Source organism: Antedon mediterranea, chromosome 5, assembly GCF_964355755.1.
Source record: "Antedon mediterranea chromosome 5, ecAntMedi1.1, whole genome shotgun sequence".
Classification (NCBI taxonomy): Eukaryota; Metazoa; Echinodermata; class Crinoidea; order Comatulida; family Antedonidae; genus Antedon; species Antedon mediterranea.
This window is the reverse complement of record NC_092674.1, coordinates 31,051,537-31,077,684: the sequence shown is the minus strand read 5'-3', so window position 1 is coordinate 31,077,684 and position 26,148 is coordinate 31,051,537. Positions and strand designations below refer to the sequence as shown.

Genomic DNA, 26,148 nt, shown 5'->3' with positions numbered 1-26,148 from the left:
TACAATTATATAAAATAAGACGAGCTGTGTGGGGAATTGGCGAGCGCCTTTTCTGCCTCATGCTTGCTATGGCTCTGCTTAAGTGAAATACATAGTATTTAAGGAGAATATCTTGCTTAAGTAAGATTAGTGAACACAGCTACAGATACTCATGTAAAACCTTAACAGTTCCAAACACTTCCTATTCCTTGTCAATACATTTATTAATTTGTTTCATATTGAATTTGAAGGTTGGTTTATCATTTATCATTATTGATTGTAATGCATTTATTTAATCAAATGGCTTTCAATAATTAAATGTCTGTAAAAACTACTAATGAAAGCAGATTATTGATTATGATAAATAATATAGCAATTTAAATTAAATATTCAATTCATATTTTTAAGAGCAAAAGCAACATACTATCTGAATGTAATAATTGTATATAGAATTGTGAACAATTGGTGAGTTTTTATCAATATTTCTAAAAGATTTTGAAGTAGAAAAAAAGTTGCATTTTAAATTTCAAAAGAAAATTTCACCCTCAAAGTAATGGTAGTTATCCCATGACAATGTTTGCTTTATTGCATCTTTATCCCTAGTAGTACTACCCCATAGTCTCTCTGGAAATAAAGTTTGGGGAAAAAGCTTATTTTATGCTTGTAAAATGCATATCAAAGCCGATAAATTTAAGTGTGCCGAATCGTCTCAGGGCCGAATCGTCCCGGGCCGAATAGTCCCGGGCCGAATAGTCCCAGGGCCGAATCGTCCCGGGCCGAATCGTCTCAGGGGCGAATCGTCCCGTTACCTTATCATTCTGTCTACGAAGACAATGAAATTGCTCTCAAACACTATAAGGTAAAAACACCAATGGTAATAAGGGTCTAAAGCATGGAGATGGACAATTAGGAGTTTGAGCTTTCAGCTTTTTATTTACAAGTTGTAGAACATAACTCATAATTGTGTCATGACAATAAAGTTTGAAGAACGAAAAATGAGAATAGAAAGTGGAGAGATGAATAGTAGAATGGAGTGAAAGTCAGTAAACCTCTAGTAAAAGAAAAAAAATGTATTTGTATTCTGATCATAACAACCAATACACAATACTGTTACATACAAAACCATGAATAGGCCTAACTGAAGTAAGGCACCAAGATTCTGAATTTCTAAAAGGATTTTTAGAATACTTTTGTTTAAATTGCATTTCGCATTCAAGGCATTGAAATTGAATATCTTTAAAACATAATTTTCAGGGATTATGAAAATTCTGTGAGTTACCTTCATGAAGTCTGAGAAGATTCTTGCGAGATGTCCAGTCATGTTAGGTTTGCATTGCGTCCATGTGGGAACCAAGCTGAATTCAGCTTAAATAGGAATGATATTTACTAACTCTAATCTGCTACGAAATATATTGCAATCTAAAAGAAAAACTGCAAAAGCAGATATATTTATGTAGGAAAATATAATAACATATATTTTCCAATATTCAAATATTTGGGTGAAGTGAAAGGCGATTAAATTGTTTACTTCTGAAATAACTTTAAATGAGAAGAAGAAACTTTACAATGAATGAGAAACACCGAAAAAGAACGTGGATATAAAGAAAGTAAGAGTTGTTTTGCAACCATAACAAGAGGCATTTAGCTTTCTGCCACCATTCATACTATCAATTTCATTCCAATCAATACATTTGTGATTCCAGCAACGAAATGTTTCTTCAACAAATTGATTTTATGATTTGTAACAAATTAATTAAGAAAATGATTCCTGGGCTATTGTAATGTAGCCCACAGCAGCTCATCACCATAGAAACTTGTTGTGGTGGAAACAAGTTGTATTGATTGGATGTCAATGGATGCTTGTCCAATGTATACAGAGACTGTCAAAGAGATACGTTGTCTATGAATGGGGTAGTCTGTTGTTTTGCCATCAACCAATCAACATATGTACGCGTATTATGCAAGAAAGCTGCTGAACCATGGGAATACGACCGTTATTCCATCCATGAAAATTAAAATAAACATTACAAGATATGCTCATAGTTAGCATCTGTGACTAGTGGTGTTATAAGTAGGAAATGAAAGATGTAAACCAAAATAATTTACGTTATATTTGAATTTGAAAAATTAGTAATTTTCAACAAATAAAATATACATATTTCAAGAAAGATTTTTAAGAACATACAATTAAATAATTATATCTACAAATTACATTTAAATTTTTTAAATAAGTGTAATTTTCAACAAATAAAAACCTTTTAAACATAGCATACACATTTTAAGAAGAATTTAAAGAACATAAAATTAAATAATTATATCTACAAAATTACATTTTAAATTAGTGTAATTTTCAACAAATAAAACATTTAAACATATCAGATAGGCCTACTTCTACTTGGCATATTTCAAGAAGAATTTTAAGAACAGAAATCAAATAAACTAGACATGTAACTCGTCACTTTGACGAGTTTGGTTATCCGCCGCGCAAGTGGTGCAACATTAACATTAAGGGGATAGGTTGAGGACAAAAGGAAGTGTTCACGTTGGCATTATGACCTGAACTGAAGAATATGATATGTTGTTATTGCTGAATTTTATTATTTAAATTCATATATAGTATACACAGTATAATCTGTATCCATATCACATACAGTGTAGAATAGGTGAAATTACGGGACCCGCTATTTATTGCAATTTTTAACATGTTGACGGTTTTAAAATGAAACGCGAAGGTAGCAATTCCGAAAGGAAATTATCTCAGCAACAACGTATTAGCGTGTAGAAGAAATTTGAATACGTGAAATATTGATGCGCGCTCTTTTAAATGTAATGAATTATGACGCAAAAGATGAAAATACGACCTTTTTTATTTAACTGGCCATATGATGACGTCACAACATCCGATTGGCAACATTTTTACATAATTTCGTATCTACAATCCAATAGCTTCCAGAAAAAGTTTTAATCGTGATTATCACATTTTATTCTTACGAGCTATAACAGATTAAAATTTACTGTAAAGATGAAATTGATGCCACACGTGATTTAAATTTTTAGGCATGATGACGTCAAAAAAATTAAAATATTTTTTACTCATGCGAAAGATAGTTGATTGACCCAGACAATATCAAAATCGGGGTGAAAATGAAAAACGAATAAGTGGAGATGCGCTCTATTCAATGTGATGAGCTATGACGAAAGATACAAAAATCCTAAATTTTATATTCGCGTGGCCATACGATGACGTCACAATGTCTGGTTAGCCATATTAATACCTGATCCGATATCTACAACTCATCTACTTCCAGAATATGCCATCCATAAAAAGTTGACCGTCTAGTTTAGAAATTACGACTGTTTAAAAAAAGGCATATTTTAAACGAATTTTTTAACCTTTTCATAAGAAACGCGCGCAAATTGTCCAATTCGACGTGCTCGTATGACGTATCTTTAAGTCGAAATTGTTTAACATTTTGTAAAATTACTAGAAAAGGCTGGAAAAACATAAATCACGCGAAAAAAATACGTTTTCAATGCTACGTGCGCACCGCACACGTAAAAATGTGCGCACGCGTGGGAATTTTTGACATGCTTAAAACGACATGAAACGCGTAGAAAGTTGATTAGAAATTAATTTTGCGCATTTTGAAATTTTAAATGCGCGTGCGCGCCTAACTTTGTGTAAAACACGGAATTTTTTTTCAACAGAAAGTTAGCGCATGATATAAATTAAACTTTTGCAAAGTTTCAAGTTGAAATGTTATTTGGTTGTCGAGCTATGTTAAATACGACAAAATCGTTAAATCGCGCGTAAGTCACGTTGCGCAATTGTAAACGTCATGAAAAGCTTCGCTTGACGACGTTACGTAAATGTCAATATGTTAAGGTAGTTACCGAAATGTTATGTTTGCGAGTTTTAGAGAAAAGCGTTACACAAAAATCATACAGAATGATTTCGTACAATCACAAGAGGTTATCCTGCAACTTCGTTGCGGATAACCAAAAAGGTAATTCATTGAAGGTTTTGAGAAAAGGAAAAGTTGAGATGGAGCATTGTTAATATTGAACTCTACTGTTTGAATGAGAAATCCTTGAATACAATACAAAAGTAAAACACAGAAAAGTATGATTCTAATATTCAACATTTTGCATTTGACAGGTATTAATATCGACATTCGGTATTCATATTTATTTTTCTTTTACCTTTCAGAAATATATTTTAAAAATATATAATCTTTAAAATGAATGTTGAGACGGCAAAGCTATCCTCTTTCAACAAGTTTATTTCCTCATGAATATCACATTTCATTTGCAGAATAAGAAGATTATGAATTTCAACCATACAGCCTAAAGTCTAAGCTGGCAGAGAATAATACGATATTTTGTTTATATATTTAAAATTAAACGTATAAACATTGAAAAATACATGAGAGTTTAACCAAGTGTACCAACACTATATTACCAGTTACTGTGTATTTATATACACATAAAGTATAACAATACCCATGAAAAAAGAATAAGTGCCGTTTTGTGGCAACTCAACACGAAGGGAGACACTTTGGTTGTTGTTTATATGGTAATCCACCCCTTTCTTAGTAATGTTCTCGCCCCATCCCCATCCTTATTTGAAATACCTGGATCTGCCACTGAGATTATATTGTTAACATGTTTCAATAGTATTAAATAAATGTATAAATGAATAGAGACTTAGTGAAGTCTCAAAATGTTATTCTTAATAATATGTTTGGTAGTTCTTCAGGACATTCCTGTCTCAACATAGTTATTTAAAATGTTGGTATGAAAACTATTATACAAACAACACCCACATTCAGTAGAATACCTAATGATATAATTGAGAAAAATGTAAATTTACTGACCCTAATAATTTGAGTTGACTACCAGAAAAATTTACGATGCCAGCGTTTAACCTGGCCTACTATCTTGTCAATAATTCTTATTTTACTACCTTTCAAAAAGTTTAAACTTTTCTAGGATGAAACTAAAATTAGGTGTTGTTAGAGCATAATAGGTGTTACTTTAGGGAGCTAACCCACATGGTATTTTCACCCCAGTCATTTTTAATGTATCCATAACTCTTTTTTCCTTGACACCATTAAACAAAGGCGTCATGTAGTTAGGCATTTTACGATCTTTTTTTATATCACTATGAATTTAAAATGACCATAAATGACTTCATTATGCTTCAATATAATTTAAGCTGGGATAAATTAAGCTTTCCCTTTTATCAATATTATATACTTCTTTTCTACCAGCAAATTTTGAATACGAAAATCATGTACATATTGTATAGTACATTGAAGAGAATTGAGAATTTTATTAACAGATTTTGATTTACTTGTTCTAAGGTTGTTTGTAGACATTAGTATTTCTCAGCCAGCAAAGTGTGAGGTTTATGAAATAATCAACAAATAGTTATGACAATTTAATATACCCTTATTAAATTTATGGGTGTAAACATTCAAAAGTGTAGTTTGTGATTGGAGTATGTAGAGTATAATTGATTGAGGAGGCTGTCTTAAATGAAAAGCGAAAACAGTTAAAAAATTATAAATACATGAAGAATTTATCAATTCCAAATGTCTTAATATTCTTTTCATTTCAACCTCAACAAATCCTAATATATTAAAAGTAAATCATTTATTCACCAAAAAAAGTTCAGAATAAAACCAAGACATGAAAAATGCAATATAGCTTTCATATAATAAGCTGACCACTGAGAGATGACAATTGATTAATTAATTCATCTACCCCTAATGAGGTTTCTCCATCTCAATTTAGTTTGACCTCGCTCACAATAAAGGCACCGACAACAAATAGGAAACTTAAAGTAAAAAACCAGTGGAATAATGAGCATTGTGATTGCCAAGCTGCCAATGTCAACCATTGTCCATCTGCAATTATATTTGCAAATATGTCACCATTGGCTGTCTATATTTTGAAATCGCAGAGTATTGAAAAACTGTGATTGCTCAACATTGACATCAATGGTCACTGCATTCATTTGCAAATATGTCACCATTGGCTGTCCATAGTCGGTCAAGGAATACAATCATCCCATTATTGAAAATATTTAAAATTTAAAACAAATAGAAATAAAAAGTGTCAAAATATGGCGATTGTAGTGGCACTTTTTTCCAAGATTTTTGGTTAAAGTCATGCTACCAGGTAACCACAAAATAATAATTTCTTTATTGATTTAGTTTCTCTTGTACAGGTGACTGTAAACAAAAATGGCTCAGGTGGTAATACTGTACACTTAGAAAAGCATTAATTAGCAACCATTGAAGAAACTCATTAAGATATCCTAATTACAGGAAGTCACACATTATCTTCTGTTTAATAGTATCATGGTAAAGGCTATGAAACAAAAGGTCATTGGTTCAAAGCTCGTACTAGTCGATTATTTATCTACAAGGAAAATTTATTCAGGAAGACAAATGGGTTCCGCAACATTTGCCGCTAGTTGCTCAGTGACTGTAGTGTTTTATTGTCAGAACAGATGAAGATACTAACTTTCAATATTACTGTATGATAACCAATCAATTGGATGCATTTTCTTATTTTCAATTATTGATTGTCAGTAATCAATGTCTCGGAATGTTGATTTATATATTTCTTTAAATCCAAATAATTATGGGCCTAGGTTTGGTTAACGAAAAACTAGCATAGAGAACATTTAATCACAACATAATCGACCAAGAAGATAGGCATTTAATGCGAGTGACAATAATAATCAATAATTAGGCATAACATTAAAACATAATTCATGTTACATGGACATTAATGTTAGAAAAGATATGAATACATGGTTGATGGTACTTTCAACATCAGCATCTGAATTCACTTGTGAAAACCGACAACCAAAATGTATACTGGTACGAGGTCACAACATACATTATTATTTTGAATGTATTGTGCTGTGGTTTCATAATATCATATGCAGAAGGAGTTAATAACTGGAATGGGTTCTGAGTTCGCGTGAGTTCAAGGGTCGGGTGGAGTGTAGATAATCTTGACGTAAGGGAAGGGTATATACGAACCAGAAAAACTAAATTAACAGGTTGCTTGGTACAACTTCAAAGCTTTTTGTTGACATCTTTTTTTAATCATCCATGACGATCCTATAAATCTAGTAGGCCTCACATATGTACCGACTAAGGCCGATTGCGCTATAACCACAGCAGCGTGTAGATACAGCGTGCAACCAACGTTCACAACAATTAATGATGGGTAAAATTCTACAATCAATTCCCAAGGCACTATTAAAAAACATTCTTTGTTGAACTTTGACATATATTTGGTTTTCTAGATAATCGAAACCGTAAAAGCTATAAAAAATGAATTTAACGATAAAAAGGTAACCAGAGATTTTTCCATAACAGATGCGCTTCAACCGGCTAGCGTATATATTCCACGACGTATTATTGCAATCACTTAAGAGATAACTAAAATATACAATTTCATCCTGAACAAGGCAGTAAATTCAAGTACTTTAAGGAATAAAATTTGGTTAAAGACGGCTACCGTATTTTCAGGCTCTGCAGCTTTTTTTATCATCTTGAATTTTCAACTAAATGTATGGAAGTCATAATAACCATGGAGGATAGTTGCCTAAACAGATAGAAAACACATTTGCTATTTATTAGAATTTATATATATGATAATGGTGATTAACTTGCATAGGGCCTAAAAGAAAAATTGTCTCTTTGATCTTAAAAAAAAAGAGAGTATAGATACATGAAAGTGTTTAAAAAAAAGTTATACGAAAATTGACACTCCAGTTTTTAATAATAATAATCTTCTAAATTAATCTATAATTATTACTTTTTAGATCAAGACCTTTTTAATTGATAGCAAGCATAATGTATAATGAAATATAGTAAATATGATGGAACTATAGCATCACATACTTTGAATACAGTACAATTGGGTATTAAACAGAATTGTATTTGAATATTAATAGATTTAGTGCAATGACTCTGCTATTCCAATCTACATACTAATCCACTAATGAATTCCCAGCTAGAAGAACTGTATTCATTGAATTATATAACCTATATAAATATGTATTATACTGTATAAGATAGCTTCAAACAACATAACAATATATTAGATTACGAACTAAAATAACTAGATTTACAATAAACACGTGTGTCCTGGCTATTTCACAGTGGCATGAAGAGGACATTAATCCATCTTGTGTACTCAGAATTTATGCCAGTACCCATTTATACACTGGGTAAAGCAAGAATGATGTAGGCCCATACCTGAAGAAGGGAAGCATATGCATGAACAGTAACCAATCTGTAATTGGCATTTTACAGAGTTAGATGTAATTGTAAATGAAATTAATTAATTAAAAAAACATAAATAAAAATTAATAATCTTGATGTATCATTTAGTAATTTAAAAAATGCTTTATCACTTTTTCAATTGATGTGTTTTACATATAATTTTTCACGTTTCACTGCTGTAAAACATTTTCCAAGTTGTTTAAAATGATTCCTTTAAAGCAAGTTAGTCATGTGATGCTGGTTGTAGTAATTCTCAATAAACATGGAATGTAAAACCTAATCCATTTTCTACCATGTGAATCGTAGTGTACTGCCAGTCAATCGATAAAAACATCAATTTCAAAATTGACCATAAATCACAAAAAAACTACTCGCACCAAACAGAAATCGTAACTTGGATGACCTCCCACTAGATACACAGTATACTACGCAATAAACTCATAAACTTGAAATATCGTAAGATGGTTGCCAGATAATATAGTAAATTATATTAAAATATTTATCACAAACCTCATAATATCCATTACTACTTAATTATTCCAGTTAATGAATTTAACTTAACTCGATAGAATAATTTATTCATAGAATCAAATTTATGGATGTAATTGAGAAAAAAATTTACAATCGCAGTTTATGAACTGTTAGCTACATGATTACCACTCTAGAATTTATAGAATGACTTTTTAGTATATTTGTGCTGCCCTGGCAAACGTGGTTGGTTAGACAAAAAAATGTGATGTCATATCACTGCCATATTTGGAAATAACACTGCCATATTTAATAACATTAAACCTTTTTTTGTCATTTTTTCATTTTATTTTTTATTCGACCAAAACACAGAAACAGAATAGAACAGAAACAGAGCACAATGGTCAGGTGCAACTAAAGCAAAACAATTACTATAACTCAAAGAGTCAGTCGCCCCTTAAAAAACATCGAAATACAAAAAATATTGCACCAAGTAAAACATTTGTACAAGTTAAAAAAAAGTATCTTAAGACTCAAAATGAGTAGAAGGGATAAGTACATAAATATACAAATTTAAAACATAAAAAGATTAAAAATTGGAAACAGCATCTCTTTCAGTTTCAGTGAGGTAATGTCGGATTTTCGAAAAAAAGCATGTTAAGGAGACCTCAAATGCTGAATTTCTTACATCATCAGGAAAAACTGCCCACACACGTGGAAATAAATTGACAGAATTACTAAAGGCTGTGGTGCGAGCGAATTTGTGTCTAAACAAAAGCGAGTCGGAATGCCTTGCATTGACCGAGACACCTTCGACGATACATGAACAGGTCAGTTATACCATATAGACATTTAACAACAAAAGAAATCAGCATGTAATCACGCCGAGAGTTCAAACTATTTTGATAGTGCTATGCTTGTGTTCCATTCTGCAGCAGAAAGAGAATGGAGGAATAAATGAATGTAAATCCTTCTACAAACCTATTAAAGGCTTCATTCAGTTTGAATATATTTAGTCATCCATCCTTTAATTCAAGCCTACTTTTTAGCATAATAAACAGATTTCTTAAACAGAAAAAAACAGGTCTATATTACATTCCTAACTACATCTATGATTACAACAAGGAAAAATGAGATTGTTTATTTGTAAAAGGTAACTGTTCTACATTTTAACAGAAAAAATTGAAAAACATTACAAAGTAGTTCAGAATTAAATGCTGACGTTCGCATACTAACAGATATCAAAGCCTATATAATTCGTAGAGCTTGGCTAACTTTGAAAATTCAACATAATTATATCTCACGTATTGGGAACAATTTGACGGTTTCGCATGACGGTACATTTCCGATGCATGGATAAATCTGAAGTTTCCTTTTAATTGGAATTTGTTAGACATGTTGTTATAGGTTATCAAAGGTTATTAATTCTGTAGTAAAAGTTTAATTTCGGTAGAATTTTCATTTTTTATTTTTATCAAACACACATAAAAACATGATTTGAAACAGATTTCTTCAAGTTAATATACACCAAGATAAAATATACGGAATAAAAATTTCAAGAAAACAATTAAACTACCTAGCTTATACAGGTTAAAAGTTAAATCAAATATTTAGTCCATATTGGATAGATATGTGGAAAAAACCGATAACTGATTAATACATTTTGTCAAAACAATTTTGCTTAAATGTATTAATCAGTTATTAATAACCAATGCAGGTTTAATTGCTTTACAGTCCTACTGATCAAGAAATATTAGTATCTGGACTCAAAATCACCAACTGTAAGAGGGCGCTATACTCATTCAAAACACAGTTTTCTTTGAATGATGGCACAGACACTAATGACTATAATTAGATTTTGAAAACTGCGATACTTATGCAAATTATGTCAATTGTATAATCTTAATTCATAGTCACAGTTAACAATGATTGCAGAAACATATCTCATTATAAATGAGCACCAGTCATATGTGCATGTTTAATGTTACTATTTTGCAACATGCTTCTAAATAGAGATGTAAGATTTGACAGTAAGAAATTTAAATGGCTGGCAGTTTTGTTTAAAGCTCTGTCTATACTATCAAACTTTGTGACAAAAAATGTGATGTGCCCATATATGGATATGATGATGTCATATCACTACCATATTTAAGCATATCACTACTATATTTGGGCTTCACTCCTTTTTTGTCAAACTAGTTTGATAGTGTAGACAGAGCTTATCACAGCACCTAGATAAAAGAAGTCAGTTAGATTCTAAACTCATCCAAACGACGATTGATATCCCCAGTGTACAGTATATAAAATCTATTGACCCCACCCAGCACCTCAAATTTTGGAGGTACCTGGATCCAGCTGGTACTACGCACACTGTCTTTCCTAAATATGTTGTACAATAACTTACTAAAGAAGACACTTAAAGGAGATGGTTAAAATTAAAACCTAAAGTGCATTTGATTTTGCCATTTATTTATTTAATAAGTAAATAGTTTAATTCTTGAGAAATCGTTGAAAGTTTGCAATCAGAAATTTTAAGAGTTTGCTGTTATGATACTTAGTATGTTCAGTCAACTGGTCCCTGATGCACCGGCATCTATCACTGTTTATCTATAATTTAACAGAATGCTTCATTGGATCAAATCTATATGAATCATATTTGTACTATTTTCTTTGCTTTTATCTTTAACAATGCTCTTATGGTATGATTATAACAATGCAAGATAATGGGGATGATATTGGCTGTTTTGTATCTTTAGGCAAACTTCAAAAGTAAAAAAATAGTGAGTAAGTATCAGTAATAATGTGTTCTATAATGGAAAATATTAACTAAATATTGGCTGAATCATAACCATACCTTGCAGTGAGTTTTTATAGAGCCATGGGTACCGTGCAGATCAACCTTTCACAATTTTTGCTCTATGGCAAAACCAAGGTCTAGGGAAATACCATTGACATTTGATAGTAACTATGTATTTAGTAATAACTTTGAAAAACAGTAAAAAAATGGGAAAAAAAACTTTTCTGGTGCTGATTTCTAACCAAACTTTGTGGAAAGAAAGACAATTGATACAACCAACCTCATAAACATATGAATGCACAGACAGAGCATTCTAAATTAATTTACTTTGATATTCATGGACCCATATGTCATAGTTTATGAAGATAAGAAGATGATACAGAAATTGATTGTAACATATATATAGGTTAAAATCTCGCAGGAGAGTCATAGCGTAGAACGCAGAATGTCAACGGAGCGAACATTCTGAGCATTTAAAATGTAACTATCAATCAATTACAATAAAAAAAGTATGCAAATCAATTTTTACAACAAAAGGCTCGAGTCTCTTGGGGGCGATACATTCTGTTGTGTCTGTTTCAATCAAAACTTGTGCTATTTTTATTGAGTAAATTGATAATTTATCCTTGAGTCTGCAGTGCCAAGACTAATTATTATATAATTTGTTGTCTTTTTGTGACATTAAAAACAAATGATTCATTGTTATAAAAATGTGGACCACAATACTACCAAATCAAACATTTTGACATATAAAATAAAAAGAATCCACCTTCTCCATAGGAAGCACCTGTATAACATAGTAATTCCTTCCTTTAAGGCCAATTTACACAGACGAGCGGTAACGGAAAGCGGGAGACCGCATAACTTGTCCCACGTGTCTATCCTGAGCGGAAACCGCCCATCCACTCCGCACTGTGTGTAAAATGATCATAAGGAATAACACTGATTCTACATTTTATTACTATTACCGTTCGTCTGTGTAAATTGGCCCTTACACACACCATCCATTTTACAAATGTTTAGAAAGAAAAAAGTTAAAAATTCTACTAGAAGAAAAAGTTTTTTATCCGACTTTTAGAAGCAACAACATTAAATAGAACAACGCAGCATAAATCTGAATATAGTCATGTTTTTTAATGTAATACATCTTTGTGATTACACGGATATTTTCAGCTCTTTTTTGAACTTTCATTCGTTTCTAGTTTATGGTCAGAAATGGTTGCAGTCAATCATTATGTGATAAAACGAGGAACCGAATTCCAAACGATGACAAATTATCAATACCATTTTTCCAATATCTATTTTATTGGGATAGATGGATTCATTGGGCTTTTGGAAATTTTCCAAAATATGAGATTGTAATTCAGATTTTTTATTGAAAACAAACTTGCTCAAATAAAAATTTCACATTTTTATATAAATTCAAAGATGTCATTTGAAGAAGAGATGACAATTTATCATTTATTTTCTGTTTTTCAATTTTTATGGGAATTAGAAAAAAATAATATATAACATGGAGGAAAATTAATTGAATAGAAAATGAAAAAATTGAATGAATGAAAGAATGGTTGAACCTATGACCCAGTAATATAATGTCTGGCATCTTAACCAGTACGCCACATACTTTTACTTCAAGATAATCAATGTAAGACACACACTTAAAATGATTAATGTTAGCGGATGTGTTGAGTTGCTCAGATAAACATTGACAGTTAATATTAATGATAATTATATTAAATTATGTATTTTGCTATTATGGTAATTTGAATAGATTTAGATTTTAGATTGTTCATGATGTAGCATTTGACAATGATGGAGTATATTAGCATACATTTTATACTGTACATATAGTTGTACAGCATCATTCAAAATCCTTTACACACAAAATACACACTATCAAACAAAAGTATGATGTGCCCAAACATGGTACAGTAGTGATATGCCTAAATATTGTAGTGATATGCCCAAATATGGTAGTGATATGCCCAAATATGGTAGAAATATGACATCATCATGTCCATGTATGGGCACATAACATTTAAGGATTTCTTTTAAGTGGTTTTCAAGAATTTATAAATTTGAGGGGTGTTTCATATCAGGTGTGAATGATGAATCAACAGATATACAAAATACTAACACAATGAAAACAGGACCATGCATAAGCAAAAACAAAAACCATACTTTAAAATCCTAATTCAAAGGCTTATCAAGTAATTTTATATATAGGAAGAAGGATACACAATACATAATATTATACCTGACACGAATACATAAATACAACAAGCTTATAAAGAATGATCAAATTGAAGACAACAAATTCTGACCTGTCACTGAGAATTCTTATTAAGCAAAAATAATATATACAGCAATTACATTAGTGTGTTATAAGCAAAGAAACACATTCTAGCTAATACTCACATATATTCACACACATTTTAATTAATGAGAAACGATATATGTTTTGTACTACTTTGATAACAATGTTGGCATTACGTTAACAAGTATGAAGATAATAATGATTAATATAGATGATGAAAGGGAAGAATAATGATGTTGATGTGATGATAAATTTGATTATACTATGGTTATATTGATAATAATGATGATGATGTGATAATAAATTTGATTATACTATGGTTATATTGATAATAATGATGATGATGTAATGATAAATTTGATTATACTATGGTTATATTGATAATAATGATGATGATGTAATGATAAATTTGATTATACTATGGTTATATTGATAATAATGATGATGATGTGATGATAAATTTGATTATACTATGGTTATATTGATAATAATGATGATGATGTGATGATAAATTTGATTATACTATGGTTATATTGATAATAATGATGATGATGATACAGTATATAAATGATGATACAGTATGAAGATAATAATGATTAATATAGATGATGAATAGTAAAAATAATGATGTTAATATGATGACATTTTGATAAACTGATTATCCTATGGTTATATTGATGATGATGATACATTTATGTTGATGATGATTCTGATTATTCATGATATTGATGCCATACAGAAGATATAGAAGAATTTTAATTCGAATTTTAATTCAAATTTTAATTTACTCATTATACTAATGATTGACAAGGAATACTAAATAAAGTATCTTTCGTACTAAAAGCAAAAAAACAAAACAAAAAGGACAAATAAGCATTTTATCAAAATAGAGTACTCTGTATGTACATATATTTATTAAGCATTTTACAGAATCTAGCAATCATATAATATAAAATGTTGTTACAAGTATTACTCTGAATGTTCTTTAACACATGATAATGTAAAGGGTTAGCTAATCACCAATTTCATTGCTTGTATGATTTTAGAAAACTTTAGAGACAAAAAGTTCGTTAACTGACAACTGCGTGTAAATCATCAAAGACCAAATGTCAGTCGTTTTTTATCATCAAGCAGAGGGAATATTACGCAAAATGTATCATTTAATGAGTATATATGACCTTTTTGTGAGAGTGCAAGCACATTATGAATCAAGTGAACTAGTTCTTAATGGCGTGCCGTTGTAAAATGTGTGTAATCGCTACACAATGAGCATTATTCTAAAATTATAAATAAGAAAATAAACGAATGAAAGAGGTGTATTAAAATAAGTAAATAATAATAATATCGAACATTCCTAAAGCACTCTTTACCGGAATCTCACAGCGCAACATGAAAAGAATAACTACTGAAATAGATGAGTTTTCGGGAGAGATTTGAATTGAAAAGTGGATGGAGCGTAACGAATGGAAAGAGGAAGTTGGTTCCAGATCTCTGAGCAAAGAAGAGGTGTTGTATATTTTTGTTTAAAAAGTACTTAACTGGACAAATAAATTGTAATGTTATCACTCACAAATTAAATTACAAGCAAGAAAATAAACGAGTAAAACATGCACATGTAAACTATGCTACTGACGTGTTATATATCACATTGCCACAACAATCTGGACAAACAAACTGTTATTGGATTTTAAAAGAATTAGAATTAATGAGCTATGTACGTCGTTTATATGTCAGAACCAAATATATAAAATCTACTTTATAGTAGATATGCCTTCCATGAAAGATTACAGTCAAAACAAAACCAGCCTTTTACCAGCCATCCATAAGAATATATAAATACTATCAGTTAAATTGGTCTATATAGCAATTTTGTTGCTCATAAATTGGAAAATGGCACATTAAAATAACAAAATAATAAATATAACACTGTAAATTATAATAATTAAAATAAATTTAAGAAAAATTTAAATTACAGTGGCACTGTGGCTTAGTGGTTTCCATGCTTCCTTACCCATCCCAGGGTCCTAGGTCCAAATCCTGTCATAATACCAGGAATTACCTAACGCCAATATACAGCCTCACTTCTTGAGTCTCATATGAGACTAGGTTTATAAAAGCATTGGTTTCCGATCCTGTCATTTTGTCATTGGCGGGTCATTGTATTTGTTTGATTGTGTGAAAATAAATATTAAATTCTAATTCAATGAATATTTTGTTTTGAAATATAAAAGTAAAGTGAATATTTTAATTCTATTTTTGATTGATTCATTTGATTGGGTCAAGGGTCAATCTAGTAATTGAATGATATTCTTTGAGTCTGAAAGAAATGTTGGTAACATTTATAATTTAGATTTACTTGAAGGTACTGGTAGAGCCCAGAATAACTAATGTTATTATAAAAATAATTTACATAAATTATATTTTAATTATTTCCGAAGAGAATGATCAATAATCTATAATAATAAAAGTTAATAACCTTGAATTAATACCTGATAAAATTCTTGGTCACGTTTGATTGGTTTTTTGTCGATGAAGAATTTGAATAGTTGAGCAAATTTCCAGTCATCTATGAGAATTAGAACTGTAATTAATATAAGAAAATAATTAAGAACATTATGTAAGTGAGTAGAATAGAGTTTAATGATCAACTTGCTAATGGCAATAATATTGAATTTTTGCACAACAGTACAGAAGATATCTCTAGGCAAAGTACAGAGATTATCACAATATGATATATAGACTGGTGGTTATGATGGTGAAGTCCTGGTAATGAGGTTTAGTGGTGTTTTGGTAATGTTGATGACTTTGTGATGGTTTGGTAATTTTGATGATGGTTTGGTTTAGTGATGTTAGTGATGATTTGGTGATGGTTTGGTAATGTTGATGATTTGGTGATGGTTTGGTAATATTGATGATTTGGTGATGGTTTGGTAATGTTGATTATTTGGTAATGTTGATGATTTGGTAATGTTGGTGATGATTTGGTAATGTTGGTGATGGTTTGGTAATGTTGGTGATGGTTTGGTAATGTTGATGATTTGGTTATGGTTTGGTAATGTTGATGATTTGGTTATGGTTTGGTAATGTTAATGATGAGCTTATGGTTTGGTAATGTTGATGATTTGGTGATTGATGGTTTGATGAAGGGGACGTCTTTGGTGAGGTTGCTAAACGTTTGGTGATTTTCATAAATGGTGATACAGTAGGTTGGCAATGTTGATAATTGTGATGGTTTAATAATGATGTTGATAGTTCAGTGATGTTGATGGCATTATTAGTAATTAGCGCTAACTACCATCACTAAAATCATTATCACCAATAATATTTATCACCATCGCTATTGCTATCATTACAACTGTTACTGCACTTTTTACATTAACATACTATAAACTACAAATTGTTTGACTTCTTGTAATCTGGGTTAATGTAAACCTGTGTGGAACTAGAGTAAAGTGAACACTTGTTTATATACATTATCTTCATTCGATCTCAACAAAGTCAAATATTCTACCTAGCGAAACACTCAAGGCAATTTGTCTAAATGTTAAAAATATTTTTGCATAAAAGAATATATGTATTACAATTCATAGATCTTTATATATTTCCACCAATCATAAACATTATTAAGAATAAAGAACCGTTTTTTGGTGTACACTTATGGAAACTAAATATTCACGTATTATGAATGTTTATGAGATGAATGGATGAAAGATTGTCAAAGAATGAAAATATAATGTATCTATTCTATGAATACAAAACATTTGTTTTTTAACATACTGACTGTGAATGCACAAATTTCTGAAATCTTAAAAAAATGTTAAAACCTGAACGAGCAATTTACAACCTGAGAATGAACTGACGTATGCGCAGGACATGATACAACCAATCAAAAGGCAACGATACACTTTGGTGTGTTATAATACTTGATAATTGGCCAATTGAGGAAATCCAATTAAATTATTATTCACGGACATATTTTTTTTTATTAACATTAATAACATTTGATATATTTTAAAATGACTTTATGGAAGTAATGTTTACTGATGAACACAAATGAGAGTACAGATGTACTCAGGGTCATCATAACTGGGTTGGTCAGTTATTCGTGCCGTGAGGCATTCTTTCAAATGGTACTTTGTATGCAATCACATTTATTTTGATGATATTAAGGAATAGAAAATTTAATTCAAAGTATTCTGAATAAAAGAAAAATATAAAAACTTTTTGAATAATGGTCATTGCTGTTACATTTACATTTTCTTTCTCATTCAATTTTTATCTTCTCATCATTTCAGATCAGACTATCCTTTCATCCCATCATTTTCCAAACCCGTAGCCAGAGGGTTTGAAGGTTCAAGTTTTTCTGAAGTGCCCTTTTTAAACTATCAGCATCAAAGGTGATAATAAATATGGATAATAAGCCTAGCTTTATAATGATTTTATGAAAAAAAAAGTTGACTTTTGTAGAAAAAAAGTTGACTTTTGTGGTAGATAAAATTAACTTTTGTGGAAAAATAAATTTCCTTGTTAAAATCCTGGCTGTGGGCTCAAAGTGAATGATGTTTCACTACACTTTATGTGATGCATATAATAATATAAAATTAACATAATTAGATTGCATTATGTTTTCTTTCTCATCATTTCCGACAATGAACATCTTGGGTATGTTTAGCCTTCAAACTAGATTAAACAAACAAACCGAGCTTCCAAAGGTGTCGTGCACGAGTATTACAATCATTGCAGTAAGGAGACCATCAAAAGTATTTATTGATGCGGCATAGTAAAAAAACATTGCTCAAATGAAGGTTCTTTTGTACCTATAATTATGCAAATTGAGTGAATTTCATTCGACATAATTTACAATTCTATGATTGAATTTGCTCGAAGCAATAAAAGCAAGCAGTAATATTACTTGGGCAGAATGCTAATTGTCGCTTAAGTAAACTTGACGAGTCTGCAGGCGGCAAGCATTTGTTCAAATATCCGTGAACTGCGAAGAGGCCCAAAGGCTTGTGGTCATCTTCCCCTTATTCCCCTTGGTTAAGGTATAAAGTCAAATCGTTATTTTTAACGAAGCATTTAGCGATTACGTTACCTAATGCACACGTTTAGAGAAACGAGGTGTAATTAACAGCCTGCATATTGTAGCGTTTGTAAAGGGTTATAGAACCTGAAGAATCCTTGAAGTAATACCACTTCAATAGCTAGACTAAAGCCACAGGCAAATATCAATACAGATTTATCAAGTTAGGAATTACAGTATCGGAAAGATAATCGTTGCTGTCCTCATCATCACTCAAAACCTGTTTCGATTAAAAGTATTTTGGATTAATCTTTCTGTTTATATTCACATATATAGATTTTCCATTATACTTACCTTGCATCAATGTGCCAAAATGCTAAAAGGAATACACTGAATATGATTTTAGTTAGTTCAGTTTGTATTTAACTCTCTCTTGGAAAATTTTCCGTCATTCCGATATTACGCTTTCCATAATTTTTTTCCATATTTTTCTGTTTTGGGCAGGATGTAAAGCTAAAACCACAAGAGATTCTCAGAAAGAAGACAATGTCAAAACAAAAGGTAATAAATATGGGATTTAGGAAAATAGTAGAAGACAACTCTAGGACTATACTATAGCCTGGCAAATTCTAGGACAACACTAAACACCTCAACCCTGGAACTTGATTACAATATTACAAACTCTAAGACAATCATAAAGACTCTACCTGGGACAATCCTAGTGACTATAGGAGAATAATATATACTTGACGGCCTGTGTCCCCTCTAAATTCCACAAATTGTAATGCAAAAGATACTAGACATCAAATTAAGTCACATTTCACTACTTTTAGGCTCTGCTTTATTACAATCCTGGTGAATACAATATTATATACTACTACTACTACTGCGTCGAGCTTGCTCGGATCCTTTTGACTACTTCTTTCCAGCCGTCTCTGTTCATCATTGCTCCTGGTAGCTCTTCAATTGTATGGCCGGAGTCCGCAACTAGTTGGTCAATGAATGATTTTGGGGGCCTGCCTGGTCTTCTTGTCCCATGTGATGGCATCCAGAGCATAAGTTCAATATTATATACTTCAGGGCAAACCTGGAGGATCTAGGACAATACTATACACTTTATGACAAGCCTGGTAACTCTACCTGGGACCCTATTGTAGGAACAATTCTGAAGGCCAAACAATTTTGAATAAATTAATATTATTGTCACTAACAAATCACAGGAAAGGCAGCTTTGATGAAACATAACATTTAACACTTCCTTATCTGCTTAAAAGATGATTAATGACGTAAAAAGTATGAACAAAATACTATGATGGATTTTAATTGATTGGAAAGCAAGACGTACAAAATGATTTATAAAGAATTAGCATGGTAATGACCGAGGAATTATAGAAAAGTATGAATCATAAGTACTTTTCAGATCACTATACTTATATTCTAGAGATAGAATTACTTATTACTTACTTATATGCAAATCATTTTGATAATATTAGGCATCTATAAAACTTGATTTTCTAAAAGAATTTCAATATCACTACCACTTCAAGAATAACCTACCAAATAGCAATTAGACAAGTTTAAAACAAAAATTAATTTATATAGTTATTTGGTTAAATATAATGTGTATGGTTATAACCAGACCTTGAGGAAAACAATATTTAAACAAGATTTTCAGTAATAAATGAAGTACTTAAAATATTAACAAATTTGCAAAATCGTCAGGACTATTTTTTGTTGTATTAAATAAAGTGTATCTCATATAAATCACAAAAACACAGATTGCAAGAAAATTGCCTCCAGAAATAAATGAATGATATGAATCATTGAGAACTAATAAATTTCAAATGTTATTAATGAATTACATTCAATTATCGCTCACCTTTGACCTTGTAATTCGCCTTAAGCAATGAGGATGTTAACGCATAATTTTTTTCTTACTATTTGGTAAATAGTGTATAACATTAATATAATTATCAAAAGTTCTCATAATTTATTCTAATCTCTTTCATATTAAACAGAAGTTCTCTTAACTCTAAATTCTTTATTTAAATACAGAACAATAAAAGCAATGATATAGCCCATATAAAACCTATATTCTTTCAAATGCTCTCCTGAGAAATATATATATTTATAGTGTACTCAGAAACGTTTTTGTGATCAATCGAGGTATAGTAATCAAAAAGCGTATAGAATATAAGATGCTGTTAGTGCAAAGGGTTGACGCATTTATTGGTCATCACTGGCTAGGCATTCCCAGTAGATGTGGTGTGATGCACGTACGCATGGTTCTAAGAGCTGAATATGTTTGCATTCGAAGTTTAATTAAACGATTTGAGCCATAATTGAGAGTAAACTTCAAACCATAATTAAATACCAAATGGGCGCGGTAGGTAGCAGATAAAAACATTTCATTTTTAAGGTACAGAAATTTGAGAAATTTAGTGGATTTTGTAACTTTAATAAATAAAAAGACACTATCTAAACAGTTTTCTTTAGTACATAAAATGTCCACTTGTAAAGCGTATAAATTGCACATTTAAAGAGCGCAATCCAAATGCAGTGTATATATACTTTCATCTTCAACCTAAGTGTATAAATGCGTTAGCGTTGAGTTGTAAAGTGTAAAGACACTCATTGGTAGCTTAGAAACACCTGCATGTCTTATCAGAATGACATTCTCTTAAGTACCGTATTTAGCACCTGCTAATAGCATTTTCAATGATGCTAAGTCTATCAAATATTGGTGTTTTTACAGATACACAATAACATTTCATCACTTGATGTGGTGTCTATACTGTAAATACTGTTAATACTTTAAAACAGTAGAATATCCTTCTCCACCTTTGAAACACAACCAGGTGTTTTATAAGGGATGTCTGTAAAATGTTAAAACATTGCCCTTCATTCGTTTCACAGGAAAGTGTTCTCTTAACAAGGGTGTCCCCTGAACAGGAGTGTCCCCTGAATAGAGTGTCCAAATGGAGAGTTCAATGCATATATTTATTTTTATTTTTTTAGAGCACTGAACTTAAAATAACTAAATCACACGGAACATGATATCACACACATGAACCACCAGAATTGTTTATCAGTTGGAACAAAAAAGACATGCTACTTAATAATAAATGAAAATTGTCATCTTTGAATGATTCTTTAGTGTCATTGTCCAAGAGGATAAAATCTGTCATCTGATTGATACGCAACAATGTCTTGAATAAATGATGGAGATGGGAGTTAATAATTAATAATGAAATAAAAACAGACAATCCTCTGGACAGTTTACCTTGCATTGACTTCAGCTGAAGGCCTTAGGGCACCAGCCATTGGAGAGCTTTAGGACCCGTTCAGTCGCAAAACCTTACATCGAAAGCTGTGGTGAGCCTAACAAATTCATCTAAGACACTGCCCTCATTGGCAGGCTTAACAAATCACCTTGGAGATGCAACAGAGGAAGTAGACAAGTATTTCTTCTTACTGGGCTAAGCTTTTCACCTGTTTTGAGAAATTACCAAAGCATTTTAAGCATCAAACTTTGGCTTAAGTCCCTAATCATTGAAAACCACAGAGGGATTTAGAATGATGGATATTAAAGTCATTAGGTATTACAAAAAAAAAACATGGGAGGGAATAATTGCAAATAATGAAAATTCCAATCTCAAGCTCCTGTTTGTATTAAAGAATTACACAAAACATGCAAAAAAAAAAAACTATAACCAATAACATATTTATATTTTGTAACAACAATAATTCATTTTTAGCTTTTGTACTGACCTGGGATTTCAGCATACGCTTTAATACTGACCTGGGAATTTACCCAAATGTGCAATTTCAACATTGTCCTCAATTTATATTTAAATACTGACCTGGGAGTTAGTAATAACTACCCTGGATACAATGGAATACCGACATGGAATCCTGGTCTATTCTTTAAATGCTGACCACGTCGGACAAATAATCACTTTGAAAAAAGCTTACCATTCAATTGATGAAATTGGAGAAAATATAAAACCAATTTTTCCCAATCATTCATTTGATATTGGAGATGAATTTAAGACAATGATTGAAAATTTAATATTGGTATCAATATCTATTTTACGATGTTTTGTTGCAATATGGAAAGTAACAGTAATCAATCTAAAATGTTTAGAGCACTCGAGAGAATGAGTTCAACTTGCAATATCAGTTTAAATTTCTAAATTTTAATATTCAAAGACCAAGAAGGCACAGTTTATGAAATTAAGAATTCATTAGAAATATATAGGACACAATGAAACCTAATCATTGAGCTAACCGGCTTTTTTCTGATATTCTTGCGAATTGTGAAAAAAAACCGGTAACAAACGGCGTGTTGTATTTGACAGCCAAGAAATTTAGTAATTAAAATGTAGAATTGCTGCATAGCAAACGAGAATCCATGAAATTTGATCTTGTGAAATTATTCAATAGAAAGTTAAATACGTAATTGGCGATTGATGGCATTGGTTCTTTGAATAGTTTGTTTGACTTACTGACCAAATGTAATGAACTTTTTATGAAGATATTAAAATGCATTTAACCTCTCTTCATTCATTATACTGATGTTGTTTATTGTAATGTAATTATTAAAACAATTTTGAAAATATTTCTTTTAAGCAATAGATTAAAACCAACCAAAATATATTTATATACTATTTATTTAAACATTTTTATGGAACTAGGGATCTGAAAGAAGTGTTCAATTCAATTTAATAACAAAATATAGATGTTTCTTGTGCTGAATTTTTATATCTGATGTAGTTGTTTTTTGTTGTCATTAGTTAGTTAATTTTATGTGTACATTCAATGTTTGTCCAAAGAGCTATAACAATATTTACATTTTTTTTTTCTAATTTTGTTGTTGAAAAATATGGTAGTGATAAGCTTAAATATGGTAGTACTGACATCATCATGTCCATATATGGGAACATCACATAAAGTTTGATAGTGCAGAAAGAGCTTTAAAGTCTATTTTGAAGCAAAACTGGAAAGAAAATTGGACAATACAATAATATTTAATGAACGAACCAAGGATAAAAAGGAAGGCAAGGCATGAAAAGGTTAATTTATAATTCAAACAAATTATGGGCAATGATTAATAGCTTACAATTAATTGATTGATCATAAATTAATAATTAAATGATTCAATGTTTGATTAATAGACAAGTTTTTAATTTCACGGCTAATTAAATCAATATTAAAAAACTGACACCCTTCATGATTTACATACACGCTGTAAATTAACAATGAAAATTGTATGAATCATATTTTCATGAATTAAAAAAAACTTTTTATTGCTTCATAAAATGATTTATTCTATTGTTTGAGATCTATACATTTTCATATAAACTTATCTTATTATTTATTTATTTAAAACAATGTGTATATATAATGTATGAAATGTAAAGTGAGTACTCACAAGTTTTGTAATGGTTTGATAGGATGGCTGACTCACATGAAAGGCGTACATTTTTCGTTTTTTTGTTCATTTAAGTAACAAACAAAAGTGGATTCATTTACAGGTGCTCAATGGATGAACTCCAGAAGACAGTCAAGTCCACAGACAGTACCCTACCCCTTATAGGGGTGGGGTACTGTCTGTGGACGTGACTGTCTTTTTTTTCACAAAAGGGTAAAGCTAAGTAAGTTAGACTTATTTACCATAAGTCCCACTGCTAGTATTTAGTTGAAAAGGGCATTTCAGAAAAAACGAGCATTTTGTTTAAACTCTTGACATTTCGTAGTCTTTAAAAAAAAAATCACCTGTATTATAAGAACAGATGAGATTAGTATAGGATGATGAAATGGTCGTATGGACATCGTAATAACATGACTGTATGGACATCTTACAAGGTAAATTATGAGATTATGTGATGGTCAGAATATTAAAGCATTAATGTCAGATCAAGTGTGATTATTGTTGATAAGGGGATTAAGGGGATTTACAACATAATGAGAATAAGACATTACATATCCCACTATGTTGGATCTACTTGGATTATGACATGATCACATATCATGTTGGATGACATATGATCACATTAATCATGATGAAAATGACAGGATTATATCATTCCTATTGCGGCCACGTAGAACCATGCTTAAAGAATTAACCCTGATATAACGACTGATCCATATTAACAAATGAATTAAAAAATGCATAGCTTTAATTTCATATCGCAAATTACCTAATTAATATGGTGTTTAAGCCATCTGCCACAGAATTCTCAAACATGTTGTTTTGTCATGGTTCACTGCATCGACTTCATTACCAATCATCACAATATGATGATTACCATATACAGTAGGACATCTTCCAACTACAGTATTAGTTTTCAATAGGAACAGAATTTTACAAAACACTAGAGGGCAGACAAGAAATTGTTTATGATACAGAAAAACATACAATGGACCAATCTAAGACAATGCTCTGAGCAGCCTCTTACTCTAGGAGTATGTATAGTTACAATCATTATTTAAAAAGTTAACAAATAGAATGGACAAATCTAAGACAATGCTTTGAGCAACCTCTTACTCTAGGAGTATGTACAGTTACAATCATTATTTAAAAAGTTAACAAATAGAATGGACCAATCTAAGACAATGCTATGAGCAGCCTCTTACTCTAGGAGTATGTAGAGTTACAATCATTATTTAAAAAGTTAACAAATAGAATGGACCAATCTAAGACAATGCTATGAGCAGCCTCTTACTCTAGAAGTATGTAGAGTTACAATCATTATTTAAAAAGTTAACAAATAGAATGGACCAATCTAAGACAATGCTTTGAGCAGCCTCTTACTCTAGGAGTATGTAGATTTACAATCATTATTTAAAAAGTTAACAAATAGAATGGACCAATCTAAGACAATGCTTTGAGCAGCTTCTTACTCTAGGAGTATGTAGAGTTACAATCATTATTTAAAAAGTTAACAAATAGAATGGACCAATCTAAGATAATGCTTTGAGCAGCCTCTTACTATAGGAGTATGTAGCGTTACAATCATTATTTAAAAAGTTAACAAATAGAATGGACCAATCTAAGACAATGCTATGAGCAGCCTCTTACTCTAGGAGTATGTAGAGTTACAATCATTATTTAAAAAGTTAACAAATAGAATGGACCAATCTAAGACAATGCTATGAGCAGCCTCTTACTCTAGGAGTATGTAGAGTTACAATCATTATTTAAAAAGTTAACAAATAGAATGGACCAATCTAAGACAATGCTTTG

At 30.9% G+C, this 26,148-nt stretch overlaps 1 long non-coding RNA gene across 1 annotated transcript; it reads right to left on the bottom strand.

Annotated features, from left to right (window-relative positions):
* Positions 1–1,315: 1,315 nt before the first annotated feature.
* Positions 1,316–22,910, bottom strand: LOC140050480 (uncharacterized). The gene is made up of 3 exons (XR_011845397.1): positions 22,183–22,910; positions 16,366–16,457; positions 1,316–1,410 (listed from the first exon to the last, which is right to left on the bottom strand). It is a non-coding gene; the product is annotated as an uncharacterized lncRNA (long non-coding RNA).
* Between the last annotated feature and the right edge of the window lie 3,238 nt (positions 22,911–26,148).